This window comes from Ochotona princeps, chromosome 12 (genome assembly GCF_030435755.1).
Source record: "Ochotona princeps isolate mOchPri1 chromosome 12, mOchPri1.hap1, whole genome shotgun sequence".
Classification (NCBI taxonomy): domain Eukaryota; kingdom Metazoa; phylum Chordata; class Mammalia; order Lagomorpha; family Ochotonidae; genus Ochotona; species Ochotona princeps.
In genome coordinates this window covers 11,119,259-11,137,661 of record NC_080843.1, presented here as the reverse complement: position 1 = coordinate 11,137,661, position 18,403 = coordinate 11,119,259, and the positions used below count along the sequence as shown (strand labels likewise).

Genomic DNA, 18,403 nt, shown 5'->3' with positions numbered 1-18,403 from the left:
TGGTGACTGTTTTGGAGACTTTTTTTTTTCTATTCAAGCTTTTTGATTTCAGGTATGCATACATTTTTTACACATCTATGTTTAAATTAAAAATACATAATGGTATATTTCTGGTCTGGCATGGCGCTCATGTACCCAAGAGTTTTCAATCAATGTCTGGCTTGTGAGAACTGAAGATAAATATTTTATTAATGTTTGATTTTCAGGAGGTTATATAAAGGTGAAGGATTGCATGTGTCCATTTCACATGCCAGGGACTCGGCATCATCTCTTGAAAACTACTGTACTTGGAGCTTTGTTTCTGGACCAGTCGCTTCCTTAGCTTATTCTTCATAAACTGTTCACTTACTTGTCATGCCTAACAGAAATGATTAAGTACCCACTCCATACTCTATACTGGAGAACATACCATGTCTAACTTGTTGAACAAAAGGAGAGACTGGCATTTGGACGACACCCTCGCTGTTTGTCATAGAGCACATTGGCAAAGAACTACAGTATAAGAGGAAGGGGACATGTGCTCCAGGAAAGCAAGGAAGGGACACTCTTCTGAGAGTCCATCGGAGGGTGCTGACTCCCAGGCCACTGTTCCAGCATATGTCTCTAGATGTTTCAGGAAATGGCATCGAAGTTTAATGCTGAGTTAGATGGAGTTTGGACTTGAAGAAATGGGGGTTTTCTGAAAAATTCAGGTAAAGGAATTGGGATGATTTAGTCCATGCACTTTGAGGCGCTTAACCCTAATATCATGGTGCACCGAGCCCAGATTCCCTAGGACTGGTCTGAAAAGGTAATACTGTTGTTTTCTACAAACAGAAGGAAGACACATAGCTTAAAAAGACCTCAAGGATTGCAATTCTGCAAAACTCCAGTAAGCATACCAAATAGAGGAAAAAATCATTTGGGAAACCTTAGAGTTGACTACAACACATGGACTTAACCTGTTCTTGGTTATTGAAAGGACTAAGTCTGTCCTTCGGGAAAACTTCATTTTAAGTAAAAAACTGTCTTACATGAGCAACAACTAAAAAAACATAAGATGTACTTATTTACCTGAAGGGGTAAAAGACAGAGGGGGGAGAGACAGAGAGAAATCTTCCATCCATTGGCTTACCTGCCAGATGGCCATAGCAGTCAGTACTGGCCCAAGACAAACCAAGAGCTTCATCCAGGTCTCCCCCATGGATTCAAGCCCAAGTATCATCCACTACTTTTCCCAAGCCATTAGCAGAGAATTGCATTGGAAGTGAAGTAGCCAGGCCACAAACTGGCACCAAAATGGAATTTTGCATCATAGGTGGCAGTGTTAACTGTGCCACAATGCCAGCTCCAGTCAAAAAAAATGTTTGACTCTTACCCATTTAACTTCAAACCATGTATTTTAATGTATAATATATCTAAAGGGATATATGTGTATATATATATATATATACACACATATATGTATATACACTAAAAGCAGAAGAATGCTCTCATAATCTGGCAGAAGTCAAAATAGATTAGATACATTATCTGTATCAAGAGTTATCCTGATTTTCTCTTTTTGTAAGAAACAGCTTCTTAGACTCTATCATACCTTTAAAATTATGAATTGTTTCTTTTAAAATGGAAATGGATGGATTGGTAAGCCACAATTCATAGAAAGCACTATAAGCATGTTTGTTACTTCCACCTAGAAAAAGTAAATAAAGCAGATCTGATTCTGTCTCTATGAGTATCACTGATGGGAACAGCCCATGTACAAACTCAAAACTAGATCATAGCAGTTTCAAGGTGTAGAAAGAGGTCAGAAACGAGAAATTAATTTTCCAGGTCATTCCAAATCCCTGCATTTTAGTAAACCAAGTCTTCTATAGTTAGATATTTAATATTCATCATTCTCATAAGTCTCTTAAAATGTCATTCTTTAAACTACCCACAAATTTGGAGAAAATATTCCTGACTAAGTTAAAAGCAAGTATTTCTTTTTAAAATGAATTTGTTAATACACTAGATTCTCAGGGTCACAGCCAATGCCTGATAATTACACTAACACAACTCTCAAGTCTCATGTTCATGTGTTGTGAATACAGAGAGAACAGATTCGACATAGTCCATAGATGCCCTTCTGCGACTGTGACATTGTCAACTGTGGACAGGGCAGTAACTCCCGAATCCTTAGAATTTGTTACATCCCCAGGACCACAACTGTCCGAGTTCTCCAGGCGGTGATTACTGACCAGGGAAAAAGAGCTTTAAAATTTTTTCCAGAAGTGTCTAGACAAGCCACTGTCAACAGTCATGCGTCTGTTGCTTTAAGTTACCAGTTCACTTTCAGGACTCTAAAATTCCAGGTTATTTGAGAATTATGCTGTATAAACATATGGATGTGCATATATATAAACATAAAACTAAAAAAATATGGAAAGAATCTCAGGCATGAATGAGGGTAAGACAAATTCCTACTCGGCCTTGATGGGTGGTTGATGACGGACTCCATTCACCTCTCCATTAAAATAAGAACATGCACAAGTGGAGCTGGCTGAAGTACGTGAAGTTCCTAACACTGCAAAGGCAAAGTTGTGAGAATTATAAGCCGTTAAATCAGAATTGACAAATTCAAAGAACACAAAAAATGACAGCTAAAAACATGGTAATGATGATGATGGGTGGCGACAAGGTTGTTTGCCATGATTTCATTTCATTTCATGATTTCAGAGGTTGAGCAATCCTAATCCAAAAATCTGATATGCTGTAAATTCTGAAACTTTCTAACTGCCCACATGCTGATGGCACAGTCGAAAGTCTCACACCTGTTCTCTCTATGTGACAATTGCTTAAAATTGACTTCAAATTATGTGCATAAGGTATATATGTGCATAAGTAAAATTTGCTTTTATGCCAGAATCCCACTACCAAGACATCTGTTTATGCAAATATTCCAAAGCCAGGGCCCGGCGCAATAGCATAGTGATTAAAGTCCTCACCTTGCATGCACTGGAATCCTGTATGGGTGTCGGTTCTAATCCCGGTGGCCCTGCTTCCCATCCAGCTGCCTGCCTGTGGTCTGGGAAAACAGTTGAGGACGGCCCAAAGCCTTGGGACCCTGCACCCCTGTGGAGACCAGGAAGAGTTCCTGGCTCCCGGCTTCGGATTGGTTCAGCTCCAGCCGTTGCGGCTGCTTTGGGAGTGAACCATCGGGTGGAAGATCTTCCTCTCTGTGTCTCCTCCTCTCTGTATATCCGCCTTTCAAATAAAAGTAAATAAATGTTAAAAAAAAAAAAAAAAAAGAAAGACAAAAAAAGAAAAAATAAGATCTGCAATTCAAATCTCTTTTTGGGCCCAGGCATTTAAGACCAAGGGTAGCCAACTTGTATGTTCTTAAAGTTGGTATTGCTCATTGGGAAAAAAATGGGAAAAAAATGGCTAAAGGCCTTGAATGAGGCAAGTGATTTCATCTCTGTGACTGAAGTTGCCTCTTATATAAAATGGATATAACTCCTACTTCAAGAGGTTACTACAGGACTGTGACATCCCACACACCAAGCCCAAGGACCAGCCATGTCACAAACTGGAAACGTTAGCTTCTTTTCCTTCATAGCAGGGTATCCCATTATGGTCATTCATTTTGATGTCTGGATTTCAGAGCAAAATGTTTCCAACTCTTATGACTGGTAATACCAGAGCCCCTTGAATTAGCATGGTGTTAAATTAGTCAAGACTTGAGACAGACATGACTTTGGTTGTGATTGATAATGATGTATTTTCTGCACTCTATGGGGTATTTACTGATGTTTCTTACAGTAAAGGGACTCTGTTGACCTCAGCCTAGAGACAATTAATTTGTGAATTGTGTTTGTTACAAGCTTTTTGTATATAGAGATAAACTTTTCATATGTGCACATTGAAACACATGTGTGCATGTCTGTAAGAGATTTGCTGGGTTTTCTGGAGAGAGAGTGGCACCTATATAAGTGCTTTTATAAAAGATGTTTTAGAAATCGCAGCAGCATCCTTACACTGACATTTGCATGTTTTTCACCAGTGTTACCTCATCTCACTTGATGGGAAGCACATGCCAACAGCTGTGGTAGCTTATTTTTTCCCCTGAAGTTCCACTATTCATATGAGCCACTGACAACACTTAGTCTCTGGAACACCAGGTTGCATTCCAGAACAGAACATGGTGTCCCACAAGTCATGTAACTCAATAAAATGCTGTAGCAAAGGTTTTGGCCAAGTTAACTCCATGTCTGTGATCCACAAAGCACTTTCCCTTGCAGTTAAGATGTTTGCCACTTTTCAGATTCTGTTTTCTGTGACTGACAGGACTAAGTATGGATGATTCTGTACATTGAGACATCCAGAAAGGCATTTATGAATTAACCTTCATGCTTCATGAAATGAAAGGTTTCAGTACCTGCTTGCCACTTGCATTAAATATTGATTTGCTTAGACATTTGAATTCAAATCCAGCTTAAAAAAATGGACTGATGTTAAAAAATATTGCTAATTTTGGTTTAAAACATTCAAAGTAATCAGGAAAATTGACATTTTTATAGAAAGTTAGATATAATCTTTCATGATAAAAATTAGTTTAGACAGTGTCATTCTCCCAACATGTGAGTTGGTTTGTGGCTTTTCTCTGCTCCATGCCTTCCATGGCCTCCCATCCCACTCAGAGAAAAAGAACAACCAAGCAGAGACAGGCGTGCCCCGGAGATCTGCTTCCCACCCCAGACATGAGACATTGTTTATGTCCTAGTCTGATATCCTCTTCTCTCCAGCCAGCCCTCAACTTTGCTGCCTGCCTTTGGGTGGCTGCAATTGCTCTTTGCTGTACTGGCAACACTCTTGGCTAAGTGATAGGAACAGCCTGCACCCTCATTTTCTTACAATTCTGATTGTTAACTTATTTGTGAAATCTTCCTGTCAACCTTATTTCAAATGTTAATTCCACTATTGCTCGTGTCCCATTTCCATTCTGTCCTACTGTTCCCTAACATCTACCAGCACCTGATACACTACTCACTTAGGTTTTTATTCACTTAGTATCTATCTTCCCACTCTTCTCTTACAGAACATAAGAAGTTTGTCACCACCGTTGTTCTGTCTCTTGAAGCCTATAGCAGTTCCCCACAAATAATGATGTTCAGTAAAATATTTTTGAGTGGTAGGGGATTTTCATTAGGCAAGTAAGCAAGCCTGTTGTCTATGTTTACCTGGGGGTGCTCTGCACCGCAGGGGTGCCTCTCCACATGACCCACACCCCTGGGATTGGCACAGTGCACAACTTGTGCCGCCATGTCCTGTGGCCCTTCGTTCACATCCCAACAGACGTTTATATCAGGAAACTCTGTGGGAATTTTAAGATGTAGGCATGACTGTGGAAGCATCAAAAGAGAGTGAAAACTTGGCAAGTGAATCATTTCGTTTTTTCTGCAGGGCAATGCAAGCTGCTTGTGTCGGGGAGAATGTTTTTTTCTACTCTCCTCTACAGTCAACCTTGCTTATTTACAAATGAGGTGCAACCAGAGACTAAATGAAAATTGAATTTAATCTTTGCATTTTAAAATGCTTTATTTACTTATTTATTTACCTATTTATTTATATCTACTTGAAAAGCATACAGAGAAATATGAGAAAGAAAGAGAGATCTTTCAGTCCCCAAATATCTGTAATAGCCTGGCCCAGGCCGAAGCCAGGAGCCCAGCACTCTATCCAGTTCTTCCATGTGGGTGGCAGGGGCCCAGGAACTTCGGCCAGCATTTGCTGCCTCCTGGGATGCATCCACAGGAAGGTGGATAGGAAGTGAAGGTGCCAGGACTGGAACTAACACTCTAATACAGAATGCAGTAATCCTTCTTGGTGGCTTGAGCCTGCCCCTAGTCTTGATGTTTGTGGATGATAATTTCAAAGTAAAAAGAGTTAGAGCTGTGGTCATTTTGTACAGTTGTTAAAAGTATATCAAAAAGTATGAAAATATGTAATTGGCATTGAGCAACTTAAGTTCGTGAATTTAAATTGTTACTGACATGTAAAAACAGAAGCTAATAATTTGCAAAAACCATATGCCTGATTTTGGCTTAATTTGCAAAAATTATCGCAGATAAAATGGATTGTAAATAGTGATTGACATTATAGTCTTATAACACCTACTGTACGCCAGCATTTATAGACCTTACTTATCTCTTTCAATAACTCTGTGAGGTAAATATGATTTACAAAAAGCAGAGACTTCCCACCCATCTGGTTCATTCCCCAAATGCCCGCCACATCCAAGATGGGGCCAAATGAGTCATTGGCCTGGAACTCAATCCAGGTCTCCATGTGAATGGCAGGGACATGAGTCCTTGTGGCCTCCCAGAGTGATTTTAGCAGGAAGTGGATTGGAAGCAGAGCAGTAATTATCCCTCGCTCCCTAACTGGACAGTCATTAAAAACACATTTTTTCACAAATTGTCCTTGAGCCAAAATCAGAATCCAGTTCTCCCTAGTGCCTAATGTATGATAAAGAAGGAGAGGTTTCACTTTCAGGTCAGGTGGGAAACAACCACTGGTACTGGATGGCCGGTGAAGTGAGCTTCAGTGCCTTCAGTGAGCAGCAGGGTGAGGCTGCTGCGGGTCGGTAGGCAGCTGCCTACATGTCTCACTTAGGAACAGCATGTACACGCCATGGGTGAATACATGTATGACACAAGGACTCAGCCTCCACCAGCAAGTTGCCTACATTCTACATATTCAAAATTAAGAGAGAGACTAGTGTCTGCGGTCACTACCTGTAGCTATTGTAACAAGGAAACACAACCCTGTGGCTGAAAACAAGGCATGTTCCCCCTCCTGGTCCTGAATGTTACACATCCAGAGTCACAGTGCTGTAGGGCCACGTCCCCTCGCAGCCCCAAGTGGGTAGCTTTCCTTGCTTCTTCCACCTGCAGGGGCCCCAGGTGTTCCTTGGCTGGTGACCGCTTCACTCCAGTGCCTGCTTCCCACTTCACATGTCTGTGGTCCCCTGTATCTATACCCACACTGCTCTCCCTTTCAGAAAATGCTAGAAATCCCATGGTCTAAATGTAAGTCTAATTATTGGAACTGACAAGAGAAAGAAAGCTTATGAAAACTTTGTAGTGTCTTAAATACTGATCAGAAGGAATGATGAGAACCACTGTGTTGTTCTATGCTTGTAACTTTCTGTGGTTAAAATATATAGGACAGGTAAAAATAATTCCTGGATAAGTATGACAGAACGTATTTTCACCTAAGAACTAATGGAATAGAATATCAATTTTAATTTTGACTCAATCTTCAGTAATTATACTTGTGACTAACGTTTGTTAGTCTGTGTCGATTGTTATAGAACTGTTCCTCATTAAAGCTTAGAAAGAAGGCATTTGTCATCTTCAAAGATTTGCTTCATATTCTGTTATTTCTTAAAAAATGGAAATAGCATTGTTGTCAGTATCCTTCTTTTGCTTAAACCTCTGGTTTTTTTTTATTTTTAAGTCTTATAAATAAATACAATGATAAAATAGGAAGAAAAGATCTTAAATAAAAGCCCTCACCTGGGAACCTGCATTTACGCTCTGTCTTGGCTGCCTGCAACCTTCCCCTCTTTGCATTCCGGGTGCCACACAAGCAAATATTCACAAGCTTATTAACTCATTCATTCATTTATTGATTCTTTTAGCAAGAGGCACAGACTGAGAAACAACCAGTATATGGGTATTCTCGTCTCAGAAGTGGCAGAAGATTAGCTCTAGAGAACGCAGCCACTCTATAAAGATGACAGCTGACACTCGGCAACAGATAGGGGCGACTTGCCTGGTAGCAAGAACTCAAGGATCCAAATTTCCATGTGAAGTTTCTTGAGTTTTGAATATTGGCAATCCATGGGAATATTTTTAATGCTTTACAGTCCAAACAAAGCATATTTATAGGATTCACTCAGTAGACTGTCACATTTAACTTCTGAAATAAACATCTCAATATTGGTCTTGCCACGGGCACTGTTAACACTGGGGGACGTGACAGTATACCTGGTTTGTTCCATCAGTGATCACTGAGGGCACAGTGGACCTGCACACTGCTCTTTGTCATCCTTCCAAATTTTTCCCCCTCTGCTTCTTTGTGGTTCTCTCTCACCCAGGTCTCCTTGGCCTCCCTGACTGCTCCTCCTGCTTCCCCTCCTCGGCTCCCGTCCTGCTGACATCTGCAGGCCAGAGTCTCTGCAGGGACAGTCCCTGGCATCTGCTTTCCTTTTCCCTACTTCCACAGTGGACAGCCTGCTCTTCTTAAACTCTCCGAGCACTTTATTGTCTTCAAGGCTTTGAGTTTTTGGCCCATCTTGCCCAAAACTTGGCTCTAGGAGACCTCACGCAGTCCAACAGCTGCGTGTCTTCTACATGCTGAATGCTTCTCCATTCCTCTCACAGAGCCTTTTGTCTGCCCGAAACTCATGACTCGGTGTGGCATGCCTAACATCTGCATTTGGAGATTTAAGTGACACCTCGAGTTTAACATAGCCAATCACAACTTAACTCCCCAGTGACTCTGTGGTTCTCGGCACACACTGTTAGAGGATCCCACTCGAGTCAGTTGATCAGACCAAGCTCCTTGCAACTCAGCTCCATTCTTCTCTTGTCGTTACCCCCAAGTCCAATCTGCCAAAAATCCTATTCTTTTCTTCATTTATAACCTCCATTTTGCATCACTCGTATCTGGCTACAGTTATATCCCGTATGGGTTGTTATAACCTACACAGGAGCTCTCACATTGTCTATTACCTCTCTCAACAGAAAACATTTAAATAATAAATAAAATAAATAATAAAAATAATAATGAATAAACATTTATGCATTTATTATTTTAAAAAATCTTTTATGAAATTATTTTACTTGAAAGGCAGATTCACAGAGAAAAGGAGAGACAGAGAAAGAGGATCTTCCATCTGCTGGTTCACTCCCCAAATACTGCAATGGTCAGAGCTGAGCTGAGCTGAAGCCAGGAGTAGGAGGCTTTTTCTGTGTCTCCCACGTTAATACGGGGTCCCTAAACATTGGGCCATCCTTCACTGTTTTCCCAGGCCAAAAGCATGGAGCTAAATCGGAAACAGAATAGCTGGGACATAATTCAGCATCAATATGGGATGCCAGCCCGGCAAGGCAGATTAGCTTGTTAACTCATAGTGCTGCCCAGAAAAACACTTAAAACATAAGTCACAATATGCTACTGTGTTAGCTCAAAACCTTCTCATAGCTCTCCATTTTGTTTGTAGAATCCAAAGGACCCTACAGTCCTTTCTGATCTGGCCTCTGCTGCATTTGTGTCCCTATATATCCACTGTTCTCTCACTACCTCTGCTCCAGCCATAGTGGCCTGTTTGTTCTGTAGAATCTTTGCAATGGCTGTTCCTTCTGCATGGAATGTTCTTCCACCAGGTAATGAATGGAAAGTCTCAGCTCTTGACTTTAAACTGGTCTTTGCTTAAATGCTTAAATGTCACATTTACACCCACCCCTGGAGCTTCTCTTGAGTGATATTCTCTATGTATCTCTTCATTACCTGTTTTCTCCACTAAAATATAAAGCTGAGACAGGAATATTATTTCTGTATCCCTGGACCTGGCAGCAATTCCATTCACGCTCAGATTTGTAAATGAATAACGTATCCTTTAATCCTAAATCTTAAGATGTAAGTGTTCTGATAAAATCAATAGCTTATTGGAATATCTGTTACTCAGTTTTTCTTGTCAATTTGTGGACAAAAATAACCACATTTATGTTAAAGGTTTTGTAAAAAATAAGGCTCTTCAGTTTACAACCCAAAAGATGTTTATGAGCCGTGTTCATGTTTATGGTTGTCCTGGCAGACACATTGTGTAACACATTGCCCGCAAGTGTCAGCTGAGAGGTGTTAAAACCCTCGGAGTGGCTTGTCGGGTTACCGTGGGCGACTCTAAGTCTTCACAGGCCTGAGCTCACGCAGGGGCTGCTATCTCCAGAGCTTTGCAGCAGTCTGTTGCAAAGAAGAGACACCAAACACATTTTTCTTTTTTTAAAACAAATACATTATGAAAGTACATTCATTCAATTTTGGATGTTTTTTTTTTTAATTTTGAGCTTGTTTCTCTGACAACCATAATTCTCCTTTCTTTTATAAAATGATTATCTTACTAGGTGACATTTGCTGTTCTTTTTCCTTAATCCCTTACTTGACAAAAGAGAAACAGAGAAATTCTATGCCAGTCTGCCACTTTTCCATATAAAATTTTACTGCTTTGTACAACCCAAAGGCAGTGATCTACCTGCCCATACACCTTGATGTACCACACTGTCAGATTTGCTGCTGTGAGTTCTGCACACTAACGGAGTTTGGGCACAAGAAAGTCACTGCTAAATCTGTATGTTACTCAAGAGGAAGCCTGATGTTCTTCAAATGAGAACTTGATCCATCAGATTGTTCATTTCCATGTGTGGTTGGGAAGGGTGGAGCCCAGCTAAGACCCAGAGAGCTAGAACGCATGTATGTCAGTGTACAGGAGCAGGTTTCACAGAAGCTGAAGGCAACTGGTAGACAAAGTCAGGTTCTGAATCATGGCCGGGGCCACGTGGGGGCATGGAGGTCAGACTTTATCTGCAGGTGCCACACCAATGATCATTTTCACTTGTTTGACCGTAAACTGATCCTAAAAGATAGTGTGTGCTTTCTACTTGGTTTGATTCCATGATCTGCAGCTCCAAGGTTAAACCCAGTGTCAGTTCTTCAACAGCACTGGTGTGGTTCCAGAATGAAACTGATGCCCTGAAAAGAGCTCCTCCATGAGCACCTAAGCTATGGAATTCAGGGAGTGAGTAGATGCTGACAGGTGCATTTGTGATCAAACACACCTAACAAACATGTCTGCCCAGCCAGTATCTTGGGGATATGACGCATGTGGCCATTTTTGATGACTGGATCAAGCCCTTGTGGAAAATGAGATATTGCCAGAGGCACAGGAAAAAGGTAGTGGTGTTGAGGCCTTCTTGGCGTTAAGGCCTCACTCAGCTTTAGGCATGATTATAGTTTATTAATATTCTCATCTTGCTGAAGTGTCTCTTATTACTAAAAAAAACACATACCACACCAAATTTTGCAACACATAGAAGTGGCTTTTAAGATACATTTGTAATAGATCTTAACATAAAATGTATTTGTTGAAAGTGGAATTCAGTACACACAACTTTAGGTATCCACCTGATCCATTTCTCAAATCTCATTTGAAGGAATACTTCAAGTGCTGTCAGTCCTTTGTAACAATCCTTAATGACACTAAAGAGATCGTTTCCACCCAGATGCTTGGGATCCATCAGCAGCAGCCCTCCTTTGGACATCCCGTTCACAGGCCTGCTCCTCCATTCTCACTGGGCACTCTGCTGTTAAGGGGAGCTGTGGTATCTGGGAAAGACTGGGATCGCAGAATTCTTAAGGAAGAATTTGAATAGGTGCAGTTTTTTCTGGGTGATTTACAAAGCTAAAAAGAGCAATTTCCCATCCTAAGAAGTCCGAAATACTGTTTGTTTATTGAGTAGTCCCTGAACAACTATCAAGTACCAAGTACTATGTTTGATGCCTAAGCACTAGACAGAGACCTTGTTTTCCCAAAACCTTCAGTCTCTCATCAACAAATGGTTAAAGTGAATTAAGATGCAGACTGAGTCTCGAAGAATCCCTGGGAGAACAAATCTGATTAGGCCTCATTGATGAGCTCACCCTTGCTTGACTTATAAACCAAAGTAAAACGCACCTTGATCTGGTTTTTGCAAATGCCTATTTTAAAGAAAAATTGACTTCAAGTTCAACCAAGCAAAAGAAAGAAATAAAATAATCATTATGTAACTAGGGAATCCCCAACAGGATAGACCAAGTAAAGCAGTTTTATAACTGTAACCAATCTCGTAGTTGCTTTGCTTTCCTGTTTGTCCTATAAAAACCTCCCTTTTGCTTGTTCTCAGTGGAGCTCCCGACCCACATACAGTTTGGAGCTCCCCAATGCATGAAACACTGCTCAAATAATCTCTTTAAAACTTTATTATATAATAAAAAGAATCATAGTTTATCAAAAGTGTTATGGTGGTCATTGGGTCAGGCACTAGAAATAAAATGTGATTTTTTTTTTAAAGGAAACAAGATTTCTTTGACATTAGGGCTTTTCCTCTAATGAAAGTGACAAAAATAAAACAAAACAAAACAAAACAAACTTGTGAGAAATAGTCTTCCTCTTACTCCTCTCCCCAAAGTGAGTTATTTATCAAAAGTGAGATATGCCAGATGGATATGTAATTACCCTTACCTAATCATTAGACACGGCATATGCATATTGAAATGTCACACTGCACTCTATGTGTACAATTACTATGTATTTCAACAGGAAACAGTGAGACTGGGGAAGACTTTATACAGAAAGGGTGATGTGGGTGGCTTTTTCCAAGGAGCTGCTTTGTGAGCTGAGACCCGAGGGAGAAGGAGGCAGCCAAGTGAAGCAAAAATGGGCAAAGAAAGCTCTAGGCATGGACATGATAGTGCTTTGTCAATTCCCCACAACATTGCCTGAGATAATGAGTAAGAGAGAATCTAGGAAGGAGTTGGAGGGTGGCCCTTAACACTCCAAGTTGAGCTAAGATTTGATGTGCCCGGATTTGTCTAATGGAGTGGTCACTCTACCTGGAGGAGGTGTTGCAGGAGGCAGTAGGGACAGCAGACAAGGTATTAGAGCCCATGAGTTTGGCAAATCCAGACCACTGTTGCTTGGCTGAGGTGATGACAGTTCTGGAGGTAGACTTTTCAGAAAGATGTACACGACAGGATAATAAAAAGGTCAACTACAACGCACCCTATCTCCATTTGTGTTCCTCTGTGTATCTAGACCCATTGAAGAGAGCGCTCTCTTTTCCTCTTAAGGGGCCTCAGTGTTGGCCATCTTTGCCCTACTTGTGTTCGCGGAGACAGGTTCTCTCCATCATCACACAGTAGCTGGGTGTGAAGCCAAGCTCCAAGCTCCCTGAGCAGATGCAGTTAGACAGCTGAGATAGAAAGCCTTCTAAATGCACCTGGTACGACTGAGGCACCTGTTCCTCTTGACTTTCTCTTGATCAAGTCGAGAAATTGGCTTGAATCTCATTAATATTTTCTTTGTCATTTTAAGTAGAAAGTTCTATTTGGTCATCTGTTTCTATGTTTGTTTTTTTTAAATTTCTGCTTTTTTCCCCATACATTATCTTCTCAATTTTGTTTTGATTTTTATTTTTCTCTGAGAATTAGTGTGTTTCATCAAGGTTTTCAATTTTCATGTAATATAATTCATTTTACCTTGTAATGAGTCAGTCTTTTCTATAAATATTATTGAAGAGATATGATTTTTTGTTTTCCTCTTATTTTAAAAGTAAATTTACCAGAGATGGATCTATTTTATTTGAACAGCTTATGCTTGGTCTTAGCTATCAATTCTACAAAGAAAAACCTTATTTTCTCTCAGTACTGTTTGATTTATTGTGTTTACATTTAGGTCTATTTCATTCTTAAAGATTTGTTTATTTCTACTTAGAAAGCAGATTTACACAGAGAAGGAAGACAGAAAGAAATCTTGCATCCGCTAAGTCTTTCCCAAATACAACAATGAGAACTAGGCCAGTTGATCCTAAGCCAGAAGGCTGGTGCTTCTTCTTGGTCTTCCACATGGGTGTAAGGAAACCAATCTTTGGGCTGTTCTCTGCTGCTTTCCAAGGTACGTTAGCAGGGAGTTGGATGGGAAGTAGAGCAGCCAGAACTTGAACCAGTGCCCCTATCAGATGCTGGCAACACCGGTAGAGGCATAACCTACTGTACTATGGTGCCGGCCCCAATGACATGAAATATTTCTTGGGTTCAGGTTATCATGCATGTTCATATTTGAGAAGATACATTTGTTGCTCTTATGGAATAATATTATGTCCTTGTACAGACTTTTATTTAAAAATTGTAAAATTCAGGTGCTTTATGTCTTTATTTGTGTCTTTTGGCCTGCTAAGGAGTTCCAGTAATGCAGGACATTTTAGCACTACTCACATGTTTGAGTCTCACGCTTGAGCTTTTCACAAACTGGTACTATTATTTCATACTTAACATTTCCTAACTTACAAGGCTTTATTGTAGTTCTGTGTGCATCAACTCACAGTTAAGATTTTTACCTAGTTTGTGCTTTACATGAGTGTAGCTCTCCTAGTTTTTGTCCTCATGCTTTTCCAGTATTATCGTCCTTCTTTTTAACTTTATGATATCATTTTTATCTCAGGTAAATATCATTTCTTTGGATTTCTTATTTAGTTTGAATTAACCTTGAAATATTATATATTGCTTTTATAGAATATATAGAGATAGCTATATTTCACATCACCTCTGGAGGTCCCTTCCTTCCTTGTTTTGAAAGTGTCCTATGGGCTGGCAGTCTCAATCATTATCGCATGATGTCAGATATAGAATTAACCAGTGACTGTTCAATGTTGTGCCGTACTCCTGGGAAAAACATGGAAGTGAACACTAAGTTCTTGTTTTTAGGGATTTTAAAAACCAACTAGGGAACAGAATCGTGCAAAAGTAGCAAATACCACACTATTTTTTTTTGTTACTAATTATCAGCAGATTTTTTTTTCTTTAGAAAAGAGAGACGTGTTAGCTGCAACAGGTAACCAAACCTATTATGGTAGGGAAATTAAACGGTAGGTAGCACACAACTGAAAGGAAGGCCTGCTGTTCATGCTGTAGGCACCAAAGCATTGCTTCCCAAATGCTGTTCCTCTGAGGACTTCTGCAGGCACCTGACCACCAAGTTTGGGTACAGACCTCAGGAATCTGTCATTTTAAAAGTTCTCCAGTGATTCAGTTGCATGGCCAAATTTAGAAAACATTACACTGAGTGATCTCATCACCTAATCTGTAATTGTTCTTGTGCTACATAAGTCTATTAAACATCCCTGATGGTCTTACTGAAAGTTTCCATTTGTCTTACAAGACTCAAATAAGGCACAAAAGCTCTGATAATTCTGGAGTACATTTACTAAGTCGGGATAAAAAAACATGGTGCCATTAACACTTCTTATTCCTGTGCCAATTTTAACGTCAGTGTCCAACAATGAAATGACATGTAAGTGATGAAATGTAAACTAAAAAGTGATCAACTCCAGTTATTGCCACTTTGAAGTATTACAGTGTTTCTCTTGGGTGGTGGGGGTTGAAATTAACAACAACAAAAAGACAATGAATGCATGAGCTGGATATGTTTATTCTGGAGAAAGAGATTCAGAGAAGACATGATAGCTGACTCCGCGTATTTAGGGTTGGCGTGTTGGAGAGCAAGATACCTTGCTCTATGGAATGAGCAGGTCCATCTTTCCTGAACACGAGGATGAAGCTCACAAACATTCCTTGAGAAACCAAAGGTAGATGCAAGCCCAAGATTAGTTTTTAGATTCGTTCTTTAAAGTTGAACGTTCTTTCTACACCAGACTTACTAACGGATTGTTCAGGCCTAGCAGTAATAGTTTCCCCTCTGTCATTGTTGTAGTTGGTTGCCTAACAACCAGTAAATATCAAAAGTGTGTCATAAAATAATTAGTTTGTGTCTGAGTTGATTGTATAATTCCTAACACCACACGTGGTTCATTTCACCCATAGCAAGTCTTCCCAGTAGAATTTGTTAGATATCACAATGTGTTGAGCCGCATACAAGCTGCACAGTTGTAATGTTTATCAAACACTACCCTGCTACCCAGCTTAGCCATAACACACCCATTGGAAATAGGTGTTTCATGATAGCATGAGGTCGTGAGAAAAGAATGAATTTGGGTATCTGTAAAATTGTTCTGTATCGTTAAATCCTGGACAGTCTTTGCAGGTAATATTACAAGTTTAATCATGAACTCTTCAACTTTGGAATTCTGTGAATTTTTGATAGTTGACTAATACCAGAACTTAAGGTATAGAACAAAGTTTAAATACATAACATACTTGAATAATAATTCTGTCTTCATGGTTTCCTAGGAAACCGATAAAACATATCTGGATAGTTTAAAAGTGTGATCTTATTTATACAGGGCTGCTTTACATTATAAAAAACAAAGAACTGTTGTTTGTCAAAATTCTACATTAAACATCTGCCAAGATATCTTATTAGGTTTTCTTAGTAATAATGACTCAGGACATAAGATGAGCCACAGGACCCTTGCAGATTCTATCCACACTGAAACTCTGAAACACTCATTTCCTCTTCTTTATTTGATCCAGAAAACTAAAATCATCATTTTTTTTAAAAAAAGTGATTGATTTGGATTAATTTTGCCTTTTTCCCCCAAAAGACTTAGAACTGTTTTAGGTAACTTTTTTTTATTAGCCACTCTAAGACATTTGTGCTGCAATATAATTAATAGTATTTTAATGAAAATGATAGCACATTAATTGGTAATATTTGAAAGTGCGTTCTTTCTAATTACTTATTAACCTTTAAATCAGATATACACAAGGGAACAGAAGATCCATGCCTGAGTATCTGCAAGCTTTTTCAAGGTGCTTTTTATAAAAAGAACCCAGAGAAGCTATTTTTTTTTCTCTCAAAGGCAACTTAAAATTATATCAAGAGCTGAGCGTGGTACGATGCTTATCCCATTAATAGAGACATTTTCCCTGTACCTATTTCTGGTGCTTGACAGTGAACTGTCATTAATAGAAGCATAGTTTAATAAGATAGTAGAGATGATGCTACCAATTTTCTTCATCATTTAAATTTATAACTAGTTGCAAAACGTGCTGCAAAGAAAAAAAAGCCACTACTAATAATTGAGCAGGATTTTGAATATTTCCATATATACATTGGAAAATAAAGAAGGTTAGACTAAAAGATTTCTAGATCGTTGTCCTCAAACATCAAATCTGACTTCAAGGACTAAAAAGGTTCTGAATGTAAGGTATGATGTCGACTTGACTAACTGACCCCTAGATGGCCATGGAAATGGCTGAACCTAAATTAGAGGGGAGCCAGATAAGTGGATTTTGGAAGACAGAGCCCAATTGCTTTGTCTTAGGGGAAGGGCATCCTACTTGGGAGTTTATTCTGTGTCCCTGTCTTTCTTGCCAAGCTGCTGACTGGTTTTTCTGGAGTTTTGTTGAATAGGAGTTACTGTCTGAAGGTCAAAGTACTTTCTTATCATGGATTGATTGAAGCTGCCAGGGCCTTAACTCTGGGCCTGTGTCCTGGTAACTTCTGTCTTTATTCACTCCTGTAAGGGGAACTGGCTTTGTGTATCAGGTTCTTACTTGGACAGGGAGTGACAGCAGTGCCTTTGAGTTGTTGATTATCTGATCGGAATGCAGGCCAGTGTAGGGCAGCTTCCATGCAGCGTGAAGAGCACAGGAATGGGACCCCGTGCCTGAGAGTACAGTGAGGTTGGTGGTGTGTGCTCTAGAATGGGAGTTAGCCCGCTCACTTCTAGGGGTGCAGATGGAAGAATGAAGGTGAGAATAGTTCCGAGGAGGCCGTACTCACTGCCTTCTCCATGAGGCCGCCTGTCTTCTCAGTCTCTCATCTCAATCCTTTTGTCTCTGCTCCTTCCACATCTTATTGGGCTACTATTTTCCTTAAGAATAGCTTCTGTGGGCTTGGCGGCGTGGCCTAGTGGCTAAAGTCCTCGCCTTGATCCCATATGGCCGCTGGTTCTAATCCCGGCAGCTCCACTTCCTCTCTATCTCTCCTCCTCTCAGTATATCTGACTTTGTAATAAAAATAAAATAAATCTTTAAAAAACAAAAGAATAGCTTCTGTGAGGATCATCTGTCAAATCATTGTGTCACAATGAAGAATGAAACATGGTGATAGAAAACCTGTTGATGGGTGAAGAAGGCTGCAGGTTGATAAAGGAGGCTGAATGTTTATGATCCTGCTATGGTTTGCATACAAGTTCCAAGTGGTCTGTCTGCATTGGAGACCAAGTTCTAGTGGTGTTGCATGCTATCCTCAATCAGCCAATACTGGCAGAGAGAAGATGGAGTGCTGTACTATAGATGGAATAGCAAACAAGACATAAATAAGTAAATAGAAACATTAATAGATAAACAAATAAAATGTTTCTTGAGAGGAGAGAAATGAAGGAAAACAGTAATTGTAACACCAGCTGCCATTTACTGAGAATATTCACACCATGGACTGACCCTGATCTTTTCAGTGCATTGCATATAATTGTTAAGACAATCCTAGAAGGAAGCTTTGTAAAATCAATCAAACGATAACCCAAATTCTTGAATAATCCTTAGAACAAAATTGAAACTTAGCATCCACTTCTGGAATAAGTGAGCCAATGCATGTTTTTTTCTTGGAGTCCAAACTCCCTTCACTCGCCTAGCATCTGTTCCTGAAGTGCAGGGA

General features: G+C 39.8%; 1 protein-coding gene across 12 annotated transcripts in view; it reads left to right on the top strand.

Moving 5' to 3' along the window:
- Positions 1 to 18,403, top strand: part of MBNL2 (muscleblind like splicing regulator 2) — a 158,144-nt gene that overhangs the window by 50,774 nt on the left and 88,967 nt on the right. The gene's annotated exons all lie outside the window — the stretch shown is intronic.